The sequence below is a fragment of the Aotus nancymaae genome, unplaced genomic scaffold (assembly GCF_030222135.1).
Source record: "Aotus nancymaae isolate 86718 unplaced genomic scaffold, 86718_ANA_hifiasm-v0.15.2.pri h1tg000006l, whole genome shotgun sequence".
Taxonomy (NCBI): domain Eukaryota; kingdom Metazoa; phylum Chordata; class Mammalia; order Primates; family Aotidae; genus Aotus; species Aotus nancymaae.
This window is the reverse complement of record NW_026988417.1, coordinates 35,537,860-35,564,923: the sequence shown is the minus strand read 5'-3', so window position 1 is coordinate 35,564,923 and position 27,064 is coordinate 35,537,860. Positions and strand designations below refer to the sequence as shown.

Here is a 27,064-nt window from a genome sequence, read left to right as displayed (position 1 = left end):
CCTAACCTCAGGTGATTCGTCTGCCTCCGCCTCCCAAAGTGCTAGGATTACAGACATGAGCCACTGCACCCAGCCAAACTGAACTCTTAACTGCAAGTCATTACTGCCTTTCTGAACCTGTCCCCTGATATAAAGATATCCTAACGCTTTTAAATAGAGAAACTGCAACTCTAGTACCTATTACTGAGAAATCACCTGCATTTTAATGTTCCTTTTCCCTTAGACAGCTGTAATAATCTTTTCAAGAAACACTAGACAATGAATAATTATACATTTAAAATTTCAGATCTTTGATAAAGACTATTTGCTGCCTCCTTTTCGAAAATTATTTTTGTGCAGTTCTAATTGATTATACAATTGCTCTATTTATAAATGGATTACTAGAGGAAAATTGTTTTTCACAATTGAAATACTTATTGTTTCCCTGGCACTTGGACACCCATCTAACACTGTAATTACTGTCTTTGAGGTCATACCTTGTATTAAAGAAAAGTTTTTACTTTAAACTCCCAAACCAAGCAACCATGTTGTTGCCTTCAACACCTTTAAAGGCTTGAATAGATAAAAATTTTAAACAAAATAAACGTTAACAGCACTTTGTCAAAAGACAGAAACATTGCTAATATGTGATGGATGCCGTTGTCCCACCAGAAAGACACTATTCAAAAGTTCACAGGATTGAAAGGAGTGTGAGTTCTTCAAACATTTTACTAAATTCAGTGGGAGAGAAGGTACCTATTAGAAGCACTGCCATCTTTGAAGATGGAGGATTCCCTTTTTCAGTAGCTAATGCTTTTCTACTTTGTTTAGGTGAGTCAAATGGAAACTTCAGAAGAAAAAACTGTTACTGATAATCATAGCATCTTTCAGCATAACCTGCTGCAGAGGAAGGTTGACAGTAGCACAGAAGACATCCTAACGTTGAGTCACATTCCTGGAGGAATGCATGTCAGGAGCAATCAATCCTAGTACCAAACTTTCCTGACTGCACTGACAAGTTCAAGGGTGAGCGTATGGCACAGGAAAACCAATATACCTCTTCTCTGAGATTTTTTTTAAATAGATCTGGAGGATAAAATCTCTTGCTTTGGGATCTTGCCTTTTGGCAATGTGGAGGCCAAATGAGAGCTTTCTTTTTGGTCCTCTGAAAGTTCACAGGAAAATCAGCTCCCAAAAGGGAGATAAATAGGAGAAAAGGCATACAAATATATTTAACATGTATACATGGGAGCCTTTGAAATTACCTTTGCAAAAACTGTAACTGAGGAAATTATGACAGTGAAAGAGACAGACCTAATGGACTCCATCTTGCTTCTAACCTTTAAGCTGCTCTTGTTCATTCCTGGGCAAGGGCCGCACTACCCTGGGAAAGGAACTGAGTTTATAGTTTGAACTTTGAAACAAAACTGATGATAGCCCTTTCCCGAAAATACACCCTTCTTGCCTTGGGACCAACCTGTCTTTGTAAGACTAACAAACTAGCTCCAAAATTAGAAATTACAGTTTTAAAACCTAAGATCAGTACTTGAGATATTTTGTGGACCCTGCACTAGATGGATCTGCTGACACAACTCAGACCTGTAATCTGGCTCAACCAGTTCTGCAATCCCACCCAGGAACAGAAGACAGCAAGAAAACATCACTTCCACACCCCTGACCATGATTCCATCTCCAAGCTGACCAATCAGCACTTCTCACTTCCCAAGCCCCTCCCCACCAAATTATCTTTTAAAACTTCCATCCTTGAAAGCTCAAGGAGACTGATTTGAGAAAAAAACAAAACCCCAGTCTTTCACACAGCTGACTCTGGGTGAACTGGTCTTTCACAATTGCAATTCCCCTGTCTTAATAAATTGGCTCTTGTCTAGGCAGTTGGGAAGGTGACCCATTGGGTGTATACCTTCAGAAGGTAGGACCAAAGATACAGTGGCAATTTTCTGTCTTTGTGCTTGGGTTCAACAAAGTATAGACGGTCATGTAGAATAGAGAGTGTGAACCCAGAAAACCGGAGACAGGTCTCAGTTAATTTAGAAAGTTTATTTTGCCAAGGTTGAGGACACAGCCGTAACAAAGCCTCAGGAAGTCCTGATGACACCCCAGTGTAGCTGGGGTGTAGCTTGGTTTTATACACTTTAGGGAGACCATGAGATATCAATTAATATATGTAACAAGTACATTGGTTCAGTCTGGAAAGGCGGGACATCTTGAAGCAAGGGTAGAAAGACTCGGAGTGGGGAGGGAGTGTCCAGGTCATAGATACATTTCTGATTAGCCTTTCCAAAGGAGGCAATCAGATATGCATCTGTCTCAGTGAGCAGAGTTTGAATAGAATGGGAAGCAGGTTGGTTCTAAGCAGTTTCCAGCTTGAGATTTCCTTAGTGATTTTGGGGGCTGAAAATATTTTCCTTTCACAAGAGTATGGTCTAAGGCTTATAGACAAAGTGGGAAAACCCAGCAAAGCCTGTCTGTTCAGATTCTTGGCCTCTCTGAGCATGTCTTCCTTCCTTCTGGGTGTGGGGCAGGACCCTCTCTGGAATAAGGGTCTTATGACCTATAGTCAAACAAGGTAGATCCGATAATTTCTTTATGACCAGTTTTTATACAGATGGAGCAAAAAGAAAATTAGTGTAATATTTTTAGACTGTATGGTTAGCTTTGGGAAAAGAGGTTCTGGTCTGTATATAACCCCTTGGGGAAGAGAGATTCTAGTTTCTACGGCTGGTCTCAGGGGAGAATGGAACTCAGAGATGGAGGGCAGAGAAAAACTCACGCTTTTGAGACTGATGCTGAGGCTTTCATATTGGGGTATTGTTTTCTGAGCCTCAACAATAATAGTCCAACATAGTGAAATCACGCCCGCATGTTCCTCATTATGTGCAGAAGCTTGTTAAGCAGTAGAGAAAATAAAATAAATTCTGAGGTGAAGCAAGAGAAAGATGAGAGAGCATGGGAATGAAAGCCCGCATGTGAGAAGCTTACTCGTGGTTAAATGTCTGAATTTTACATGGTTTACTCTTGCTTAGTAATAAATTTCTCCCGTTACGTACTTGTTTTTAAGATAAGTATAGAGAAAGTGTTAAATAAAAATCAATACAGCTTCAAGACCAAAACAACAACAACTCTTCTCAAGACCTGTACAGACCAATAGAAAACAAATTTTTAATTTTGGTATGTTGAAAATGCCACAGAAGCAGGAAGATGAATGCATAGAGCTCCATTTGCTCAATGGGAATAAGGAGGGTTGAAAAGATTCTTGAGTCCCCAGGATCTGATTTTTCCCAAAAAGGTGTGGTTCAACAAGGAAATACAGCACTGTGTGTGAATTTAGGTTCTGTGAGAGCACGCATTGCATGCAAGACACAGCAACTGGTTTTCATGGCAAGATATGTGTGGGAGTCAGAAGGACAAGATCATAAAACAAATTATTTGCCACACTCTGTGTTATTATGGAAATAATGATGGACCATGGAAGACTTTTCCAAGTAGGAAAGGGACATGTTCTGATCTGCAGTGAGATAAATGATTTTGCCTGGTAATGTGGAGGATAAGCAGAAGGAGCTGATACTGCAGGAAAAGAGGCCACTTAGAAGGTGATTAAAATAGTTAAGGTAAAAAATAACACAGGCATATACAAAGATTGTCAGTAGGCTGGAGAAGAAAATACAGATTAAAGACTATGAAGAATCAAAGATTTTGCCACTGTTTGAGAAAAATGGTCATATATAAGAAAAATGGGAGCCAGGGATAAAAGTAGAAAAGCCAGGTGATAATTTGGTTTGAGCTTTTTTACAACACTTCTTCCAGTACTTTGCAATGGATGCTTCTAACAAGTGTTTGGGAATCTAGACCTTGTGTTTAGCATAGAGATGAATATATCTCCTAGAGATTCACAGCTAAGAAATGTCAACAGAATTGTTAGCTGGTTGTATGACATTAGATACAAATTTCAAAACAGCGTATAGAATAAAAAGTGAAGTCAAAAATATTATAATCTAATGCAAAAAATTATCTAGACACATTTTTAAAGGAATATGACAATATACAAGTGTTATAAAGGAAACTGTTGAGAGAAAATATTTTACTGAATCCTGGAAGACTAGAGCACTATTTTTCTCTTCCCCCTCATATCCAAGGAAGCATGAATTTGTTTCAAAGGAAGAAGAGTTTTATAGTTACTAGCATTTCTTTAAGTGGAGGTGAATAGATAGTCTAAATTGTTCCATTGTGTTGGTATAAGCCTGAGTAACACAGACTTGTCCCCAGCAGGATCTGAAGTTCCCCAATTTGGACAGTCATCTGCAGGTGCATACTGCTTTGGGCTGAGCCTTGAGCTCTAAAGCAACCTGTGTTGAGATGTGAGGTGTCTGCTGCTGTCTTGTGTGTGTGATATATGTATGTGGGCTTGTGTGTGGGGTCTTGCGTGCCCATGTGTATATACATGTGCATTGTGTGTGCTCATGTGAATACATATATTATTGCCTCTTTCCAAACTGAAATCACCTAAAATGATGCAAGAGTCAGTTGACCTTGTTCAAGTTATTTGATAAATTAACTTCATCAAGCTCTAAAATTTTAAAATGATGTCACGAGGTAACTATAAACAGTGATTCCAATATAAAATATCTTTTGAAACTGTTTAAAACTCTGTTGTGGGGGGACTAGGGGAGGGACAGTGGGGAGTAGGGAGTTGGGGAGAGATAACATGGGGAGAAATGCCAGCTATAGGTGATGAGGATGGAGGCAGCAAACCACATCGTCATGTATGTACCTATGCAACAGTCCTGCATGTTCTTCACAAGTACCCCAAAACCTAAAATGCATATAAATGAAACTGTTTAAAACTCAGTATACCGTTTTATAATGCAACTGAGTAGATTATATCAAACTTAAATAAAAATTAGGATATTTTTCAAGTAGATATTTGATAAACCAAATTTGTCAGTTGCAGTCATCTAAAGAAGACATATAATTAGATTGGCTTTTGTCCCACTTATTAATAACTTTCACAAATTAATTTTCACAATTAAGGCTTCTTTTTCATTTTTACTGCCTTTAACTGATTAGTCAAACACAAGGTTGCATCTTCTTGTTTCTATTGATGTTCTACTTCACAAAAATTGCTCCTTTTTTTGCCATTATTATGTAGAAAATCAACTGCTGCTATTCAAAGTTCTGGTAGCTTATATAATTAGTAGATTAATTTTAAGAAATACATTTTTATATTCTATATTATAAACAAAAAATTCCTTTTATTATTTTTTAAGAGCAGACAAATTACAATTCTAAAATGCAAAACTCTGTGTGCGTGTGTGTGTGTGTGTGCATATACTATTACAATATACCCTATGAAGTCTGTGTTTTTTATTGCATAAATCAAGTGTCAAGGATAATTTCTGAAGACCTACGAGCACAAAGGATGCATAAGGGCATTATGTTAATATAAATAGCTAGTGAATAAATATTTATAGTTCTAAAGACCACTCATTCTTCAAGCCAATCTAATCAGTATCTCTGATGTAATGGATGAGAGTCTATTAATATTCAGGCTAAGTTCAGGAAATCACATTATCTAAATTAGGTAAGTGATAGACTGAAGAGCTATATGTAAAAATATTAATATATCATGTTGTGCCTGAATTTTCCTTCGTCTATCAACTTGAAATTTTGAGGACAATTATTAATTTCATTTTCTTTAACATACAGAAGACAAGGTGCATATCTTATATGTACATGCTATTTTTATAAACATCACTGCATATACGAAACAACAAGTTTTGATTAATCAACTGATTGACTAACATACAGAGTAAAAAATGCTTCTGTTTTAGAGACTTAGAGATTCAAAACAATATGAATGTTTTAAATTTATAAATCTATATACTGAAGAAATACATTATTATAGTTGTCCTTACTAAGGGGTAATTGTCTTAGTATTATTGCTATGGATAAAGAATTAAAGATTTAGAACATATCAGAAATAGATTATTTCTTTCATTCCCTGCTTTTAGTTCTAACAGTTTTTCTTCATCAGTGCTTTAATATAAGAGTATAGAAGGCGTAACAGGCCAAATTTTTTTCACCTGAAGAAAAAAATAAAGATAACAATACATTACCTGCCTTATAAATAAGAAATTGAATTATACATTTAATGACTAAAACATTATCACTCAACCATGAAAATGTTTTTTAAAAGTAAAGAAACAGAATTAACAATTGCAAAGAATATTCAATACAGTTAAGGCTCAATGTCTTGTCATTTCTTTTGTCTTCCTAATTGTCTTTACATACATATTGTATGAGTTATCTATTGTGATATAGCAAATTACTTCAGAATTTAGTGGTTTAAAGCAACACGCGTTTATTATCTCATGATTTCTGTGGGTTAGAAGGCCAGATGTAACTTAGCTTGTTGCCATTATTGGCTTAACATCTGTCACGTGGTTTCAGTCAAGCTGCTGATTAGAAATGCAGCCATCTCAATACTCAGTTGGAGCTGAAGAATGCTCTTAAATATGGCTACGAAGTTGTTGCTAGGATTCAAAAAAATCGAATTCTAAGCTCGCTCATTTGGCCTTTCTACATGGTTCTCTGGCAGCTGACTTTCCCCAGAATGAACAATCTAAAAGAGAGTCAGAGAAAGACCCAAACTGGAAGCTACAGTCTTTTTATAATCTAATCTTGGAAGTGATATTCCATTACTTCTGTCATATTATATTCATTAGAAGTGAATCAGTAAGCCCAATCCGCAAACAAGGGGAGAGGATTGTCAGGTAGCAAGAATCACTGGAAGCCATCTTGAAAGCTGCCTCCCATATCTGTTAGCTCTTATTAGGAAATATACCATTCTGGTTAGTTTTCTGGAGCCATAATGGCCAGTATATAAACAAATTCGTCATAATATGTACCGGTTCTCGGATTGCTTTGTCAGAAGAGTACTCACCAATCACTCTGCATTCTTCTCCATGTTTCTTACCTGTCCCCTCTCTCACTCCCCTCAGATAGGTCTAAACTTCACCATACTCCTTGAGTCCCTGATGGCTCCATGTCTTTCCCTCAGCAGATGGCTGCATATTCCTTTTTCACAGAGAAAATAAAGCTCACCAAGCAGTAGCAATCTCGACTTCTCAACATATCCCCAGCACAGACAAATTTATTAGGTAACATATTCTTTCTTTCTCACTTTTTTCTTTTCAAACTTCCTCTGAAGGAAGTCCTCTGAAGTTTGGAAAGGAAATTTTCATTGTTTGCATTGTGGGGGTATTTTCTTTTTAATTCAACAAAATAGAGATAAATGGACATTTTATTTATTTGTTCTATAACTTTAGCCTTTTTGGGTTGGTGGAAGCAGATTCATCATTTTTCCATGATGAATTAGAGTTTCTCAAACTTTCCTAATGAGAAGCATTGAGAAAGCTTTCTTCCTTGGAAATTCTGATTCAATGTATTGGGTTGGGGGCCCAGGAATTCACCTCATAAAGAACACTCCAGGTGATTCTTATCTTCAGAAAACTTTAGGAAACACTAGGTAGTGTCATTTAAGTAAGATTATTTATTAAATAGTCATTTTAGGGAGTATATGTACTATAATGGGGAGTAAAAAAATATATATATAATAGAAGGAACTTGGCCCCAAATTAATTTCTTTGCAGTAAAACAGAGCATTCCCTGAATTAAAATAGCTAAAAAGATGACAGACAGAAATATAAACACATTTTAGTCACAAACATGTTGGAGTCTCTGAGTGTGTTTAAGTGATTGCAATTTCCTGGGCTTTCTTTGGGAAGATTTTCACAGGAAATTGGCTAATATTGAGCAATGCTTTTTGTAATTTAAACATGTTCTTGTTAATGCTTTTGCTTTTCAGAGAGAAAATGGAAAAGCATCATGGGAGCAAGTAAAGTAATAACAGAGGTCAATGGGTTAAGGGGGCTTATCTGGCTTGGGAGAACATGGATATTATTACATTATGCAGCAAAGATGCAATTGGAGGAAGGCCTCTGCCTTGATGTGGGTTGAACTGTTACTATAACACACAGATAACTGTAGAAAAAGGTAGATTTGTGACCTAATGAAACTTGAAGAAAACTAACATGTTATTGAGTATCTCTTTGTCTGGTTACAGGCTAAGATTTTTATAGTCATTCTAGAGACTAATTCAGTTCTAAGCCAACTTTATTTGCTACTACAATATAGCCACCTTTTTAATTAATAGATTAATGATTTGGATCACATATCATTCTTCAAGTTACATTTATAAAACACACACACACACACAGAGAAAGAGAGAAAGAAAGAAAATCTACAAGCACACTAAATGTTACATTAAAGACAAATAGTATTCCATATGTATAATTGTGGCAGGCCAGGTTTGCATTAGCAGCCAGAGCAGCCAGTTTCCACTAAAACTTTACTATCAATGTAATTCTGATGAATGTGTAAGTTAAACATTAAAGAACTGGAGAAAGGGGTGCCTGAGTAGGAGGGCTGGAATGTGGAAACAAACCCATTTAGACCCTACCTGGGTTTTTCCAGACCCTAAAGTCTGATAGAATAATAAAAGAATTCTTACACATACACATCATACCACGGTCCATTTAAGATTAAGAAACTTTCCAAGGCTCTCAAGAAAATTTTCCAGATCCCAGACCCTAGTTAAAGATTAGATATAGTCTTTAAACCATCTAGAGTTAATTTTAGTGTAAGGTGTCAGGAAGAGGTCCAGTTTCTGCTTTCTGATATGGCTAGCCAGTTTTCCCAACACCCTTTATTAAACAGGGACTCTTTTCCCCATTGCTTGTTTTTGTCAGGTTTGTCAAAGATCAGATGGTTGTAGATATGTTGTGTTGCTTCCAAGGCCTCTGTTCTGTTCCATTGGTCTATATCTCTGTTTTGGTACCAGTACCATGCTGTTTTGATTACTGTAGCCTTATAGTATAGTTTGATGTCTGGTAGTGTGATGCCTCCTGCTTTGTTCTTTTTGCTTAGAATTGACTTGGCTATGTGGGCTCTCTTTTGGTTCCATATGAAGTTTAAGGTCGTTTTTTCCAGTTCTGTGAAGAAGGTCATTGGTAGCTTGATGGGGATAGCATTGAATCTGTAAGTTACTTTGGGCAGTATGGCCATTTTCATGATATTGATTCTTCCTAACCATGAACATGGAATGTTTTTCCATCTGTTTACATCCTCTCTTATTTCGTTGAGCAGTGGTTTGTAGTTCTCCTTGAAGAGGTCCTTTACGTTCCTTGTTAGTTGTATTTCTAGGTATTTTATTCTCTTTTTAGCAATTGTGAATGGCAGTTCATTCTTGATTTGGCTCTCTTTAAGTCTGTTATTGGTGTATAGGAATGCTTGTGATTTTTGCACATTGATTTTGTATCCTGAGACTTTATTGAAGTTGCTTATCAGTTTCAGGAGATTTTGGGCTGAGATGATGGGGTCTTCTAGATATACAATCATGTTGTCTGCAAAGAGAGACAATTTGACTTCCTCCTTTCCTATTTGAATACCCTTTATTTCTTTTTCCTGCCTGATTGCTCTGGCTAGAACTTCCAGTACTATATTGAATAGGAGTGGTGAGAAAGGGCATCCTTGTCTAGTGCCAGATTTCAAAGGGAATGCTTCCCTAAGACCATAAAAACCCTAGAAGAAAATCTAGGCAAAACCATTCAGGACATAGGCATAGGCAAGGACTTCATGGCCAAAACACCAAAAGCATTGGCAACAAATGCCAAAATAGACAAATGGGACCTAATCAAACTCCACAGCTTCTGCACGGCAAAAGAAACAGTCATTAGAGTGAATCAGCAACCAACAGAATAGGAAAAAAATTTTTTAGCTTACCCATCTGACAAAGGGCTGATATCCAGAATTTACAATGAACTAAAACAGATTTACAAGAAAAAAACAAACAAGCCCATTCAAAAGTAGGCGAGGGATATGAACAGATACTTTACAAAAGAAGACATACATGAGGTCAACAAATATATGAAAAAAAGTTCATCATCACTGGTCATTAGATAAATGCAAATCAAAACTACATTGAGATACCATCTCACGCCAGTTAGAATGGCGATCACTAAAAAATCTGGAGACAACAGACACTGGAGAGGATGTGGAGAAATAGGAACACTTTTACACTGTTGGTGGGAGTGTAAATTAGTTCAGCCATTGTGGAAGACAGTGTGGCGATTCCTCAAGCACCTAGAAATAGAAATTCCATTTGACCCAGCAATCCCATTACTAGGTATATATCCAAAGGATTATAAATCGTTCTACTATAAGGACGCATGCACACGAATGTTCATTGCAGCACAGTTTACAATAGCAAAGACCTGGAACCAACCCAAATGCCCATCGATGATAGACTGGACAGGGAAAATGTGGCACATATACACCATGGAATATTATGCAGTCATCAAAAATGATGAGTTTGCGTCCTTTGTAGGGACATGGATAAACCTGGAAACCATCATTCTCAGCAAACTGACACAAGAACACAAAATCAAACACCACATGTTCTCACTCATAGGCAGGTGTTGATCAATGAGAACACATGGACACAGGGAGGGGAGCACTACACACTGGGGTCTGTTGGGGAGAAATAGGGGAGGGACAGCGGGGGTTGGGGAGTTGGGGAGAGATAGCATGGGGAGAAACGCCACATATAGGTGAAGGGGAGGAAGGCAGCAAATCACACTGCCACGTATGCACCTATGCAACAATCTTGCATGTTCTTCACATGTACCCCAAAACCTAAAATGCAATTAAAAAAAAAGATTAGATATAGACGGAATGAAACACTCCTGCTTGTAGGTGCCCTTCTACATGTAGGTATAGAGCTTAAAATGTATATAAGCCCTGGAGAAAAACTTGTAGCTTTGAGTTGGTCTGGTGAGTTACTCTGACATTTTCCCTGTGACCCGCTGCAGAAATAAACTACCTTCTTTCCCAATCTGTCTATTTATTGGATCTCCTCTCAGAACAAGCAGACAGACCATGTTCATGCAGGAACATAAAGATGGACAATCAAAACACTAGGGTTCTTCCTTTACAGCTTGGAAAAAATCTGGCATTTTAAAATTCATGAAAATGTTTAAAATTACAGAATAAATTCACAGACATCGTTTAACTACTTTCATAGCTGACTACATTCTTTGTAAAAAAGTAAGAAACTGAATACAAATTTAATCTCTTTGAATACTTTGACTCAATATTCGAAAAAAATTTCTGTTGAAGTTTTCAAAATTAAAATTAGTAAAACATACCATAGAACTATCTTTAAATTTCAGGGAGGAAATTGCAGGAGACAAAATCGTGTTTGATGTTAGTTACAACTCAGTAGCAGTATAGTGAACTCTTTGTCAAGCACCTTTGAGCATTTCGTCAACAAAGAAACCACCTCCTATTATGCTTATCAGAAGCAATTTCTAAGAGCTTTGGAATCTTCCACGTACAAAAATTTAGATAGAGGGAGAGAATCTGAGCCTCTTTCTTTACAACCTACACCTCTCTGGGTTCAGCCCAGGCTTCCCTTTCTCAGAAACACTTCTGAGTATGGCATCTCACATCAACAACCCACCCACTTCTCTGGTACAGCTGCTGATTAAGCAAATTGCAGTAACTATCCCATAACCTAAGACTTCAACTCTACTTGCCAAAGCGTAATTCCCCGGCAGGCACTCTTGATAAATCTTTGGCTCCTACTCTAACAGCTGCTCTCAGATCCTCTTTGGCTGGCTCCTGAGGCCCAGGAAAGTTATGAAGATCCAATCAACAGAGAGGACATTATTTAAAAACATTTTAAAAGGTATAAAGTGCACTCAACCTGTAGAGATTCTTAGTAGTGCCTTTTCTCTTGAAAGGTTTTTATAGATCCCTTTAGAGTGGGCCAGAAGGATTTGAGCAATGTGGAGATATTGCAAAAAAAAAAAAAACCTCTCACATTTTCCCAGATGCCAAAATAGTCATAGAAGTAAACATTTAGTCGCGATTATTTACCATGGAAAATATTGCTATTTTAAGATGCAGTAATGTTACTCTTTTTCATTTCAATGTGATCAATCAGATAAGAATAAAATGAAGAAGAAATCTGCATTTGAGACACAAATTATAGTGGGGCTAGAGTTTGATAAAATTAGGTAATAAAAAAAGTAATTCAATTTCTGGTATGGATTTTTGTTTTATCCTTTTATGTGGATGTTCCATGTGAACACTGAAATCTAGATGCATACTAATTAGTAATTAATATTCATCAACTTGTATAACAGTACTCAACATGATGGTGATTAGCTTTAGATATTTATAGTATCATGAATAACTAGTTAGAAAAATGCATCATTTTTCTTAAAATTACATTATGTTCCATAGGAGAATTTGTGCCCTGATACTGGGGGAAGATACAATGATGTTTTTTTTTAACATCTACATTACAAGGAAGCTGAAGGCATTTGTTCATATACCTGGCAAGTAGTCGATAATGAATTTATTTTCTAAAGAGTTCTTTTTTAGTCTTATCCTCTTATTGATTTTTTTTTTTTTTTCCCATGGAAGAAATTGGTCTGCCAACAAGTATTTTGAACTCCAATGAGCCTTGTGTAGGCCCAGGAAATACAGACATAGGCAACGACTCTCAAGGTCCCATCCCCTTTTGGCTACTCAAAGACATAGCTCTAGCAGTTAACCATCGCCTCTCCTGCATCCTATTTTTTTCTTCCTAGTGACTATTTCCCTTCAGCTCACAAACATGCCATCATCTTACTGTAAATGCAAAACACTCCCTTGATGCTACTGTCCCGTTTCACTTTGAACTATCAGCAACATTTGACCCAACTGATCATTGATTGATTCTTGGCTTTCCGATCATACCACACTCTACACTTTTTCCTTTCACTTCACAGACAGCTCTTTCTTCATCTTCTTTTTGGTTACTTCTAATCTCTCTGATTTTAAAATGTGAAATTTCCAGAGCTCTGTCCTAAGACATTTTCTGTTTTCTACCTCAGTTCCATATTTGTTGATCTCATCTAGTCTCATGGCCTTAAATTCTACCAATATGCCAACAACTTCCAAATTTATGTCTCCAGTATGAATCTCTTCCCTGAACCCTGGAATAATAATTTTGACTGATGACTTTACATCCCCACTTGGAGATAAGTATCTTAAACCTAATATGTCTAAAGTTAAATTTCTAATATTCTCCATGAAAGCTGTTCATCCCACAGCTTTCTCTGTCTCAGTAATTGGCAACTCTATATTTCCATCTACCCAGGCTAGACATGGTAAACTGAGTCTTGACTGTATTCTTTTCAGCATATATTCAATTTATGATCAAATTCTGTTGACTCTACCTTCAGAATATACTGAGCACTGACTTTTTTTCAACCCTTTCGCTGCTACTACCCATATCTAAGCCTCCCTCTTTTGCCACCCAGATGATAGATGATAGTCTCCAAACTGTGCTTATACTTCTATTATCAACATGGAGCCTCTTAAAATGGCGGATCATGAACCTTCCTGCCTAAGAACCCATAATGGTTTCACTTTTAATTTAGAGCAATAGCTCAAATCCACACAGTGCCCACGTGTGGATCTAGCCCCCATTCATTCGGATAGCATGAACATCATGAATTATTTCCCCACTCTCTCTGCATGGCTGATGTTCTAACTGTTGCTTGATCAGTTAAATATGGTTCCACCTTACTTTGTCCTTGCTGTTCTCTCTCTGGCATGCTTTCCTCTCACACATCCTTATGACCTGCTTCCTTACTTTCTACAGAAAATAAATCAACATTTTAATAAGCATTTTTCTGGCTACACTATTTAATATTATGCTTCATCAGAGTTTCCTATTTCTATGTTTTATTTTTCTCTATAACACGTATCACTTTCTGACGTATTATATAATGTACTCGTAATTGACTTTGTTTCTTCACTATCTTACTGTACTTTAGCTCCTTGAGAACAGAAGTTTGTATCTGCTTGGTTCATTGCTACACTCCCCGTGCTTGGCATATAGTAGGTGCTGGAAAACATGAAACAAGCTTAAAATTTAGTTGTGAAAATAAGGTTAACACTTAAGAAGGAAAATAGAAATGGCAGAGAATGTATGGAATTATGACACTAAAGTTCAGAAAAAAAGATTTAGAGGTCTAGATGCTTTAGTGAACATCTCAGGGGCATTCTGGGCATTCACTTATATTCTTAGTAACCATAAATTAAAGTTAAATTGGGCATTTGATTAAGGAGCTCTGAGAACTTGGATCTTCAACTATATATGCCAATGAAGGTACCCACCCTCTCTCATCTTAGATCACCTCATCAAACTTCTGTGCTGCTGCTGGATACAAATTGTCTATTATGCTTAAATAGTAACTCCTCCATCTTTACAAATGGGGAAAATAAGCTCATCTTCCTTGTACAGGCTCAAACACTATCTCTTCTTTGCATAAACTAGACAATAAACTCCATGAGGGTAGACAATGAATCTGCTTTGCAAACCACCATTTCTTCTGTACTCAGTACAAAATAGGAGTAAGCATTGTATAGGTATTTGCTGAATGAATGAATCTTCCCTGACTCTCTTATTACTACCACTTTGCCATTTTTGATTTCATAGTATATTTCCTATGCTCTTTCTAGTGTTGTATTATTGCAATGACATGTATTTGTCATATCCACAATAACTTTTCTTTCTTTCCAACTTTATTGAGTTCTTACTGACCAATAAAAATTACGTATATATTAGGGCATACAGTGTGAATATTTGGTATAGGTGTATATTGTAAAATGATTACCACAGTCAGGCTGATCAACATATCTATCTCCTCACATAATTACCTCTCTTAACTTTATGTGATGAGAATATGCAAGATTTATTCTCTTAGAAAATTTCAAATACACTGTACATTATTAACTATAGTCACCATGCTGTACATTAGATCTCCAGATTTTATCCAACTTATAAAAGTTTATACACTTTGGTCAACATCTCCACATTTTCCCACCTCCCAGTTTCTTGGAATTACCATTCTACTATTTCTATGAGTTTGACTATTTCATTTTCCACATTTAAGTGATATCATACAGTATTTGTCTTTCTGTGCCTGCCTTATTTCACTTAGTATACATATTTCAGGTTCATCTATGTTGTCAGAAATGACAGTATATTCTTCAATTTATAATGCCAAATAATATTCCACTGCATATGTACATATAACAAATTTTCTTTTTTCATTTATCCATCAATGGGCAGTTAGGTTGTTTCCATATCTTGCTTATTGTAAATAAACAGCAATGAATTTGCAAGTGCAGATATCTTCTTGACATACTAATTTTATTTCCTTTGGAAATATACCCAGTAGTGGGATTGCTGAATCTTATAGTAGTTCTACTTTTGAATTTTGAAGAATCTTCATACTGTTTCCACAGTTGCTACACCAGTTAATATTCCCACCAAGAGTGTATAAGGATTCCCTTTTCTCCACATTCTCACAACACTTGTTATCTTTTTTTTTTTTTTTTTTTTTGATAATAACCATCCTGACAGTTGTAAGGCAGTATCTCATTGTGGCTTTTATTTGCATTTTCCTGATGATTAGTAACTACTTAAAGGAATACCTTTTATTATACCTGTTAGCCTTTTAGTATATCTTTTTTGGCAAGATATCTTTCCAGGTCCTTAACCTATTTTTTAATTGGATTATTTATTTTTTTGCTATTGAGTTGTAAGAATTCCTTGTATATTTTGGCTGTTAGCATACTGTCATCAGTTATATGATTTGGAAATATTTTCTCCTATTCCATAGGTTTCATTTTATTGTTTCCTTTGCTATGAAGAGAATTTTTAACTTGATACAGTTCCATGTGTTTATTTTGCTTTTGTTGTCCATGTTTTTACATCATATTCATGAATTAATTGTCATGACCAATGTCAAGGAGCTTTTTTTCTTCATGTTTTATTTTAGAAGATTTATGATTTCAAGTGGTATGCTTACATTTTTAGTTAATTTTGATTTTATTTTTGTATATGCTTAATTAGGGTTCATATCATTCTCTGCATGTGGATATTCCAATTTTCCCAACACCATTTGTTGAAGAGATTATCCTTTCACCATCGTGTATACTTGGTGCGTTTGTTAAAAATTAGTTGACTACAAATGTGTGACTAATTCTGGGCTTTCTATTTTTGATCAATTGGTCTATAGTCTGTTTTTATGCCAGAACTATTTTGTTTTGATTATTATAGCTTTGCAAGATATTTTGAAATTAAGAAGTGTGATACTTCCAGCTTTGTTCTTCTTTCTTGAGATTGCTTTGGCAATAGGGTCTTTGTAGTTCCACATTAATTTTCAGAATTTTTTTTTTATTTTCATGAAAAATACCATAGGAATTTTGATAGGGATTTTGTTGAATCTGTAAATTACTTTGGTTAGTATGGTCATTTTAACAATATTAACTCTTCCAGTTCGTGAACATGGAATGTCTGTGCATTTATTTGTGTCTTCCGCAATTTATTTTATCAGTGTTTTACACTTTTCAGTATACAGATATTTCACCTCATTGGTTAAATTCATTCCTGAGTGTTTTATTATTTTTAATATTATCATAAATGGGGTTGTTTTCTTGTAATTTTTGGATGCTTTGTTGTGAATGTATAAAAACACAACTCATTTTGTATGTTGATTTTGTATGCTGTAACTTTACTGAATTTGTCTATTAGTTCTTACAGTTTTTCATGGAGACAGAATGACTTTTAAACTCTTGAGAGTTAGGCTGTATCTATTCCATGTTTGTCTTGTTCACTTCTCCTTCTCTAAGAATGTATCATTACAAGCTATTCAATCGGTAAGCATTTACATTGCATGGTATATTAGTTAGCTGTTACTGCCTTAAAAATAACTACAAAAATTTCAGGGACACAAGGCAATAAGTATTTTGCTCATGCTTTTGCGCAGTAGGGGTTCAGCTAATACAGTCTGGGCTTGGCTAGGAGGCTATAACTTGTAGGTTCAGCTTGAAAATTTTCCACGTCTCTCATATGCTTTAGATTAGTAAGTTTGCTGGGTTATGTTCTCATGGTAATATTCTCGGACCAAACTGAGGGTCAGGCTGCTATTTCTAGTGGCCCAATAAAGGCATGCAGATGAACTGAGGAGGAAAAGAGTTTTATTTCTGTAACCAGTTACAGGGAGAAGGCCTGGAAATTATTGCCAGACCAACTCAAAATTACAAAGTTTCCCAGAGCTTATATACCTTCTAAGCTGTATATCTATGAGCAAATGTGCATTCACTCAAAGACATAAGTGATTCACTTCTTTTAATCTGTAACTAAGGTCTGAGTCCTGAAGACCTTCCTCTGGAGCCTGGAGGTTTGGGGAGTGCTGTCGGATCTCCAATAAACTTGTTTGTGGAGGCCTGGAGAGTTTCTTCAGGCCCCCAATAGAACTTATTGAATCCTAAATGGATCTCGTTAAGAATTCCTTCATTATTTTGTCATGCTTTAAGGCTCAGGAAAGGCCTAGGCAAAACTCTTGGCGGGCTTTTGTTATATTTCAGCCTTTGTATAGGGCACTGATTTTTTTCAGCTTTTAATATTTAATTTAACCACTCAGTCAGTACTGAAACAGTTGTTATGGAGGCCTGTGTTAGTGAGACCTGGCCTACCATAGTAATGGCAGAAAGCAAGAGAGCACGCTGAAATGTGCAATGCTTCTGATGGCCTAGGCTTACCTAGAAAACTGTTGTTTGCACACACTTTCTGTTAATTCCATGTCTAAGCCAGAAGACAATGGGTAAAGAAACACACTTTGTCACTGGCAGAAAAGCTACAGAATCAAATGACAAAAGATGAAAAAATAGAACAGGGTGAAGAACCTGGGCTAAAAATGTCACATACATTATACATCATGGAGTGTGGATCCTTACATTGTTTTACAGCACTTCAATTCATTCCACAAAACTTTTTAGCGTTCCTACCATGTGTCAGGCCTTAGTCTAGCTCATGAAGATTAAAAAAAATGAGTAAAAGACACAATAATATTGTAAAGCAAACAGGAAAGTAGTAACCTATTTTACAAAAGAGCTAAGTGACTTTGTTGAGTTCATGCACACAGTAAATAGGAGATCCCAGAATTGAACATAGGCTGGTTTATCATAAAAATAAAATCTATGCTATTCTCTAATTTACTTATAATTGTAACAGGATTAGAATGCCACTTAGAGTTCATAATCTAAATTCAGAGACAATGGCGGAGAAAATCTAACTTTATTCTGTATTTGTATCATTGGATGAAAGAGGGTAGCTTGCTCAGTTAACCAATTATTCCAGGCCAGGTGTAAGATACGCTGCCATTAGCTGACTTGCATCCTACCTTCTCGTTTTCAGTGAGTCAGATTATACAAATTATTTTGGGGCAATGACTCCAAAGGAAGAGCCTTTGAAAAGGGCTATTCTAAGCATATGAAAACACACCTTGGAACTTCATTAGTAAAATGAAATCCTGTATTTTTCTTGTATTGTTACCCTGTGCATTTTAACATTGCCTTCCCCAACATGCGGTTTCTCATAGGAACATATTGATTTAATCCAGTCTTACAGCTGGAGCTGGGAAGTGCCCTGAATAACAATAAGGCTTTTATATGGAATATGGCTTAATTTAGAGAATAACTGCTGATACAAGATGGCAGATTCATTAAACTGCCTAGCTGATCGATGTACTACCATTTGGAAAAGCTAGACTGGGGACTAAATAGCTTTTCACATTTGTTGTCAGACATCCTTTTAAATATCTTGTTACAACTTATGACAGATGTAGGAAAAACAGCTTTAAGTAATCAGAAAATCAGGCCAGCAGTTTGAATCTACCAGGAGGGGAATCACTTATGTACAACAGGTGCTGCTTCCTAGGCTCAGGTTTTTAACGGAGAGTTCCGTATCAAACCAGAAATAAAATGTGTTTCACTCCCTCCCTGGTAACAATGGCAGTGGAATACAAATCCTTTATTATAAAGTGGCTGCTTCCCCTGCTTTCTCAATTTTCAGTGAATAGAAAGCTCCCTAAGTTCAAGTGGGAACCTGCTCTTTCTATAATCTTTACCAGCAAAGTTATTATATATAAGAAAGTTACAGAAGCAGAGTCTTTATGGAATAATTTGGGGCTTCTGGTGCTTATTCTGGAAACATCCAAGCATGATACTTTCTAGCCATGAGCATCAGGTTTTAGTTGCACAGTTCATTGCCTGGCTCCAAGTCTCAGGGAGTTGTCTTAGTCACCAACAGCCAGCCCTGCTCTAACTAGCCCAATTAGGGTTAACAGAAGAGGGAAAATTTCTTGCCTCAAAGAACAATCATGCAAACTGTACTCATTTGGCAAGGCATCCAAAATATAGTCTACCAATGGGAAGCCACAGTTACAGACGTGCGAATTTTTAATTTTAGCTCATTTTCAGTGGGAGTTCTACAGCTGTAGCTATGATTTTCAGAATGCTCTAATTTGATATAACAGCAATTATCTTCTAATCGCTTCCCTGCTTGGTGAATGCCTATCCTCCTGTGAAAGGGTGTAGATATTGGAGTCTTATTTGTAATTCTGCTCTTATTCCTTTTTATATAAAGTAAAGGTCAGAACATGCCTCCCTCCGAAATATTCTCTGTACTTTTTCTGTTGTAAATATCATTTCAAAACAAGGAAATACAAACAGTATGAACATAATATATGTTAGAAATTTTACTTGTGGTTGGGAGAAGAAAAATAATTGACAACCCCAACCCCTTATCTCTGCTGTCGTTGTCCTATCTGTAGGGTGCCAATGCATTTCATCTCACCTTCTTGTTGAGCTAATTAGAAGTGGACTGACAAAACAGAGTTGCTTCATTAAAATATGTCATACATAAGGCTTTACAATGATCCAGATCCAGTGTAACCTGGACATGGAGTATACACAGACATGTGAGTCAATTATAAGAGGTTTAACTAAGAGATTTAACCAGGAGGGTCAGCAGGCAGGTTTCTCAACTATAGGCAAAAACAGTGAGTATAGAAATAGTGAATGGAAAACCCCATTAGAAGTAGTCAATGAGTTTGGAGTTGAAAGACTAGTGTGAAGGTTGGCAAACTTTTTATGTTAAGACATGGATAGTAAATAATTTAGACTTTACAGGTCATACGGTCTCTTTTGCAAGTATTGTACTCAACTTTGCTATTGTAGCATGAAAACAGTCATAGTTGACATGCCAATGAATGAATGTGGCTGAGTTTCAATAAAATGTTAGACTTAGTCAGAGATAAACCAGAGTGTGCATCAAGGACTTAGGTTTGAGGTCACAGAGTATTGGGTCAGTTAACTAGGTCCAAAATACAATTTCAGAACAGAATACATGGTAAGACAGATAAGCTGAACCACTGGGGTACTGGCTGGCAGATTCTTAAAAAACTCCCTGCTCTGACTAAAAGAAACATTAGGTACTTAAATCTAGGTGATACAGAGTACAAAAATGCCATTTCATATCATTCTAAGGCAATTGTAGTCGTGGAACTCTGGAAGATTAGATGAATGAGAGAACTAGAACATAACATGAACTAGAACATGACCAATAAGAAAATTATTAATTTTGCCTGAGTAAAATAAAACAAAACACATACACTACTGCTGATACTATTTATATTACTTGATAAATTGCTTATTTTCTCTGAGCTGCAACTTATTTCACAATTCTATCTTTTATGCAAATGAAATAAAAAGGCTGCTTACTTACCTTAGAAAGTGTTATAGGGGCAAAAATGAGTTCTGACATATGTAAAGCATTTAATCCAGTATGCTTTTCCCTCATTAAGTCCTGTAATAAAAGGTAAGAGCCATTATTATTATTATTAGTTTTTGTGATCAGAATTTGTAATTCACTTAAAAAGATAGTCTTTTATGTTTTATTGATATTTTAAAAACTGCTATATTCTATAAAACATTCTTCTAAAAAATTCATTATAGGAAAGGATAAATTAAAAGAAAGCCATTGGATATAAATTAAGTGAAAACTTGCCTATATGTAGATATAGGGCAAATACCAAATCTTACTCTGACTAGGATATGACCACCGTGACACTGCGTGACAACGTGATTGTTTCTCTCTCCTCCTTTTCTTACTCCTTTTCCTGTTTCTTTACGCCTTGACATAGGGAAAGGAAAGAGTAGGAAAAGTTAAAGGGCAAATGCATAGCTTCATTTTATACATCAAATGCAGAATAATGCTTAATGATAACATGAAGATTGGGGAAAACGATGTTTTCCCAGAAAAAAAAAACAAAAACGATATTTTGTGCAAATCTAATGGAAGAACTAAGATCTGGATATGAGAAATAGCTCAGAGCGTTTTAGGATATGTGCCCTACTCAAGCTTTGTGGGGAGTCCAGTACTCAGATTTACTCTAAATTCTTTGCCTTCTATTTGGCCATAGCAACTAAACACTCAATAACAAGAATAGCAATAGCAACTAAAATTAATGAAGGCATTATATTCAGGACTAAATATATTAACTAACTTAATGCTCAAAACACACCTAAGAGGTAAACATCATTATTATGGCCATTTTACAGATGGAGAAAACTGATGTAAAAACAGGTAAAGAAATTTGACCAAGATGGTGCATTAAATAGCAAAGCCAGGATTTTCACCCAGAGAAGCTAGCTCCAGAGCCTATGCACTTAAGTACACAATGATGTGTCACAGTTTCAAGAAGTCAATTCCAGCATTAGTATGGCCATCTTGGCCCATTGTACGAGGACATTTTTTGGTTATGCTACTGAAAGTCCTGCATCCTGGGAACCCTCTGGACAGTGGATCACCCTAACATATCTCACATAATAAAGTTTGGCTTGTAAAAGAAAAAAAGACCCTAAACTGTCAAAATAGCTGTCACAAGATCCACTCACTAATTCTCAGGCATTCTAATTCTAAAAGGGAACTGTCCACACACACAAAGTGCATCTGAACTTATTTTAGATGCAATTATAATGGATTTGTTTAATTGGCTTCCCAACTAAGAAGGAGGTAGCTCAAGAAATCAAGAGTTGAAATTGACAGAGAAAAAAATAAACTAAAAATCACAGAGACAAAGTATGAGGAGATTTAATGACACTTAATAACATTTAATTGTGCATTAATGCACTGTGTTTGTCAGTGACAGAAAACCTACTTGAACCATCCTCAGCAATAGGAAAAATTTCTCAGAAATACTTGTAAGAAGGGCATGGATGCTATTAGAACTTGCTTCTTCTTATTACTGCTTCTCTTTGTTGTGGCTTTATTCTTCTCTCAGGCTGCCACTCTCTTCATGACTGAAGATAGGAAGCAAACACATCCTAAATGTTATATCTTCAGCCATAGAAAAAAAATTATTTCAGTCCAAATTTTAAAAACCCATGAAAAGAACCATTTTCCTACTTTGGATCATGCAACAATTTCTGAACCAAAATATCTGCTACCACAGTTGAGGGGTCACATAATGAAATGGTTTTGCTGTGTCCCCAACCAAATCTCATCTTGAATTCCCACATATTGTGGGAGGGACCCAGTGGGAGGTAATTGAAACATAGGGGCAGGTCTTTCTTGTACTGTTTTCACAATAGTGAATAAGTCGCATGAGATCTGATGGTTTTATACAGGGGGAGCTTCCTGTATAAAGGAAAAAGCTCTCTCTTGGACTGCTGCCAGCCATAAAAGTTGTGAATTGCTCCTCCTTGCCTTCTGCCATGATTGTGAGGCCTCCCCAGCCATGTGGAACTCTAATCTCATCAAACTTCTTTGTCTTGTAATTTCCCCAGTCTCGGGTTTGCCTTATCAGCAGTGTGAAAATGGACTAATACATGTAAGAACTTGGCATCCTTGAAGAAACCATATTGCTAGGTGGAGAAAAGTACTTCCCAGAAGGAGGACATTATGAAGATGTCCACTACCATTCTCTGCTGAGCTCCCATATTTACTCTCAACCAACCCTGATACACATTCTCTTTTGCTCTTCTTTCTGTATATAGATAATTAAAATGTCCCCCTTTAATGAATTTTAAATATCCTACATGTAAACGCAAAAGATTCTCCTCCCCATTAAAGGGAAAAATTAAACACTAGTCCAGCTAACTGTGATTTTTACAGAGTTGTTATTTACAAGAACAGGCTAAGCCTGACAAACAGGGTGGAGGTGGAGCGGGACAGCATACAAGTTACTCTTAATGAGTTTGGGCTTTCTGTGTGACAGCATATCTAAAGTCAGGCTTTCTTCAAATTCATCTGGATCATGCCATGATCATACCTCAAACAGTATTTCAGTCAATACTAATACATTTAACAAGCCAAGATACCCAAAATGTAATAATAGAGAAAAAAATAGATCAAATTTTCACTTAGTGAAGAGGAAAGTTAAAAATAGGATCAATATACCGTGGTCTATTAGAACATAAGTTGTATAAGGGTGGAGATTTTTGTTTTTGTTTTATCAACTGACATAAACATCTTTTCTTTGTTTCATTCCCTGGAAGTAGAGTGTATTATTTAGTCAACTAGTATGGCTGCTAAAATTCTGTTAATTGTTCTTGATGTTGCCTTGAAAGAGTAAAAGGAATGTATTAAGTTTATTATAATAGTGAGTGATAGATGGCTCTCAGTTGACTGAAAACTGAACTTCAATCATTAGTCAAAACTTGAATATGGATCCTCAGTTAGTCATCCATTGTATGTGTCTTCATTTCCTAACTCAAGTACTTAGGTTCTGACAGTATAACCATAAACTAAAAAATCAAGCAAGCAACTGTCTAGGTTGAAAAATTCATTTGACTCTTTCCTTCTATATTCCTTTTTTTTTTTTTTTTTTTTTTACTGTTACCTCTTAAATGTTAGCTCTGAAATTCAAGTGTTTTGACAGGATTCAGAGAACCTGGTAAAAAGCTCAGATTTCTAATAGTGCTGACTAAATGTCATAATACATTCCATGTTAGGTGTGCCTATGGACTTACTGAAAATCTTGAGACTAGCATTTTATTTTTCATATCTCTAAAAATTGAAATATAGATGAAAGTATGAGTGTTTTTTGTAGCTATATAAAACTATGTTAGTTAAGCTTTCAAGCTCTATACTATTTTATATTGAGAAATCATACCTGCATCTGCCATCTGTTATAGTGGCTTCAATGAGACTGACTTCTGGCTTCAGTGCAGGGCATATAGCCCAAGCCCAGTTCACTAGAGCAGTTCTTCTCTAGCCACAGATAATCATTCAAGAATGGGTCAGTGACTCCAGTTGAGTCAATGAAATTCATCTCTGGAACTTACCTTTCTGGATTTATGAGCAAAATACAACTCCTACTTCTGGAAATGTTAGTAACTCTAGTGCTTCCAGGGATCATATTTGCCAACAAGACTGAAAAGCATTCCTGAGAGCCAAGACTACCCAGGGATGAAGACAGTGACCTGGTGATGTTTTCAATTCTTGAATACCAATATGTCTTAAGTCAAATCTACCCTGAAGTTTTCAGTTTTATAAGTCTCCAAATTTCATTTTGACTTAAACTAGATATAATTGTATGGAACTTAGATTGTGTCAACCAAAATGTCTGGGTGGAGTTTAAAGCAATTTGAAATAAAAATATATAATGAAATATTTATAAAGCTTTTTAAAAATACATTATGAAAGACAGCAATATTGAAATAATGTTGGTATGAGAATTTTAAAATATAAATATCTGTAAGGGTACAAATATTATACAAGCATAAACACTAAAGGAAAAGTTATGAAGATAGAATGATGTACTCAAATAATTACAATTCTCAGAAGCAGATTTGATTCAGAATAGTAGCTTTAAAATCTCTATGTTTCCAGTAGTACTATGAAATCAATGTGTAAATAATGTTTTCTAAGATCATATACAGTATTTATACTTATTATGTAAATTTTCTTAAAATGTACTTTGAGTTATGATTTTCATAATCAATAAATACAATTGCTTGGTGACTTTCAAATGATAACATATAAGGAATAGTTTCTTTAACAGCAAGTGAAATTTCTTATTTCTGAAGTGTAAAAATAGACCATTGGGTCAAGGAATAATTTCAACATAGCAATAAAGTAGCACTTTTTTCACTTAAAGATATACAAAAGTGATTGCTTCTCAAGCTTATGTTAAATGTGCAGCCATTTGACTAATGAAGGACAATGAAGATAATGTATCTTTTGTGAATATTAAGAATTTGTTTATTAAGACTTGGTAGGTAAGATCATATTTGCTTACTAAAGCTAAGAAATCAGTTGAGTATCTCAGACAAAAAGGCCTGTTCAAATACAGCCTAATAATACAGTTTTAGGACAACATTTCCACAAAACACACCTAATGAATTTAAAAGCTTTTCCTTTATAAAATAGACATTTATAAACAAAAGAAACTTTGAGATGATTCATTGACTCTGTCAATTTCTTCTCTTTTCTTTTTAAAGCTAAGCCTAACTGACATTTTGGGATGATTACCAAAATCCATAGTAATAGAACTGTCAGCATAATAGCAAGATAGAGAAAAAATTAATGAAATACAAGATAAATTTGTTATATGGCCTCAGAAGACCTTAAGGCCATAGAGAAATATTTAAATAAATCTTTCACATCAGTAATAAACACAGCATACTAGTAGATAATAAAAATGACAAGGTTATACTTTGCATAGAAAAAATACATTTGCTAATATTGTATGTGTGAATAGCATCAATTTCAGTATTCCTCAAGCACAGTTTGTGAAATGAGATTTACACAAGATTTGGCAGTGCATAAATTACTCTTAAGGCATGAAGTATGATTTTCAGAGCCAAATTGACTGTTTCAGAACAACCACACATCTTTAATAAAGTGCTGTGGTACTGTTCTGAATTTTTTCTAGAGGCCAAAAGAAGTCTATTTATTATGTTACAAGCATCTCTTATATCTCCTGACATTTAGGATTTTGCTATGCACTGAACAATAAAACAGACAAAGAAAACACAGAAACAAAAACAGGCACAGAACAAAATAAGAACAAAAAGAAGATTCATGCTCTAGACAAAGTCTTGGCTTGGAAGTTGAAGCAAGGGACATGGGTTACAGCACTATTCTCCTAACAACCAAATCTGTGTTCCCAAATTGAATGTATCCCAAACTATCTGGAAACAGTTTTGTTCTATTTTAAAATCAACTGTAATTTGGGACTAAACTCTTTTTTAAGGTCACTTCTGTCTCTAATTTTTTATGATGTTATTGCATTTCATCTTTCCTGAGAAACAAAACATCTAATTGATAGAAAACAGACACATGCTTTTAACAGCTCTGAATGTATAGAAAGACATCCATTTAATTACAGGCACTGAATCTATTCATTATATATAAAAAAAAAACTTTGCAAGGATTCTTAAAAATGATTTGACTTCCCCTCTCATCCTTTCTCCATGATAAATTGTTCTCTTTGTCCTTCTTATTAGCACTCTAAACATACCTTTATTACAGTAATCATCTTTTTGTAGAAGGGTAGTTGTACAGTTCTCCATCCTTTCTCTACCCTGCAATGTGAGTTCCTTGAGGCCAGGGCCTACTTTCCTCTTTATCTTTTTCTAAAATTTAATGTAATTCTATTTTATTTTGTTGTGATAAAAACATTTAACATGAGATCTACCCTCTTAAGGATTTATTTACTTTATTTGTTTTGAGATGGATTCTCGCTCTGTTGCCCAGGCTGGAGTGCAGTGGCTCAATCTTGGCTCACTGCAACCTCTGCCTCCTGGATTCATGCGATTCTTCTGTCTCAGCCTCCCAAGTAGCTGGGACTATAGGTGCGCACCATCACACGGGCTAATTTTTGTATTTTTGATAGAGATGGGATTTCATCATATTGGCCAGGCTGGTCTGAAACTCCTGACCTCCTGATCCTCCTGACCTCATGATTCACCTGTCTTGGCCTCCCAAAGTGTTGGGATTACAAGCATGAGCCACCGCGTCCAGCCTTAAGAAATTTTTAAGTGTACAATACATTGTCGTTGACTGTAAATACAATGCTGTACAGCAGAT

General features: G+C 35.8%; 1 long non-coding RNA gene across 1 annotated transcript; it reads right to left on the bottom strand.

The window, feature by feature from the left end:
- Window positions 1-6,992: 6,992 nt before the first annotated feature.
- Window positions 6,993-21,118, bottom strand: LOC135269683 (uncharacterized). Its single transcript, XR_010337932.1, has 3 exons — window positions 21,070-21,118; window positions 20,753-20,833; window positions 6,993-7,074 (listed from the first exon to the last, which is right to left on the bottom strand). It is a non-coding gene; the product is annotated as an uncharacterized LOC135269683 (long non-coding RNA).
- Window positions 21,119-27,064: the final 5,946 nt, after the last annotated feature.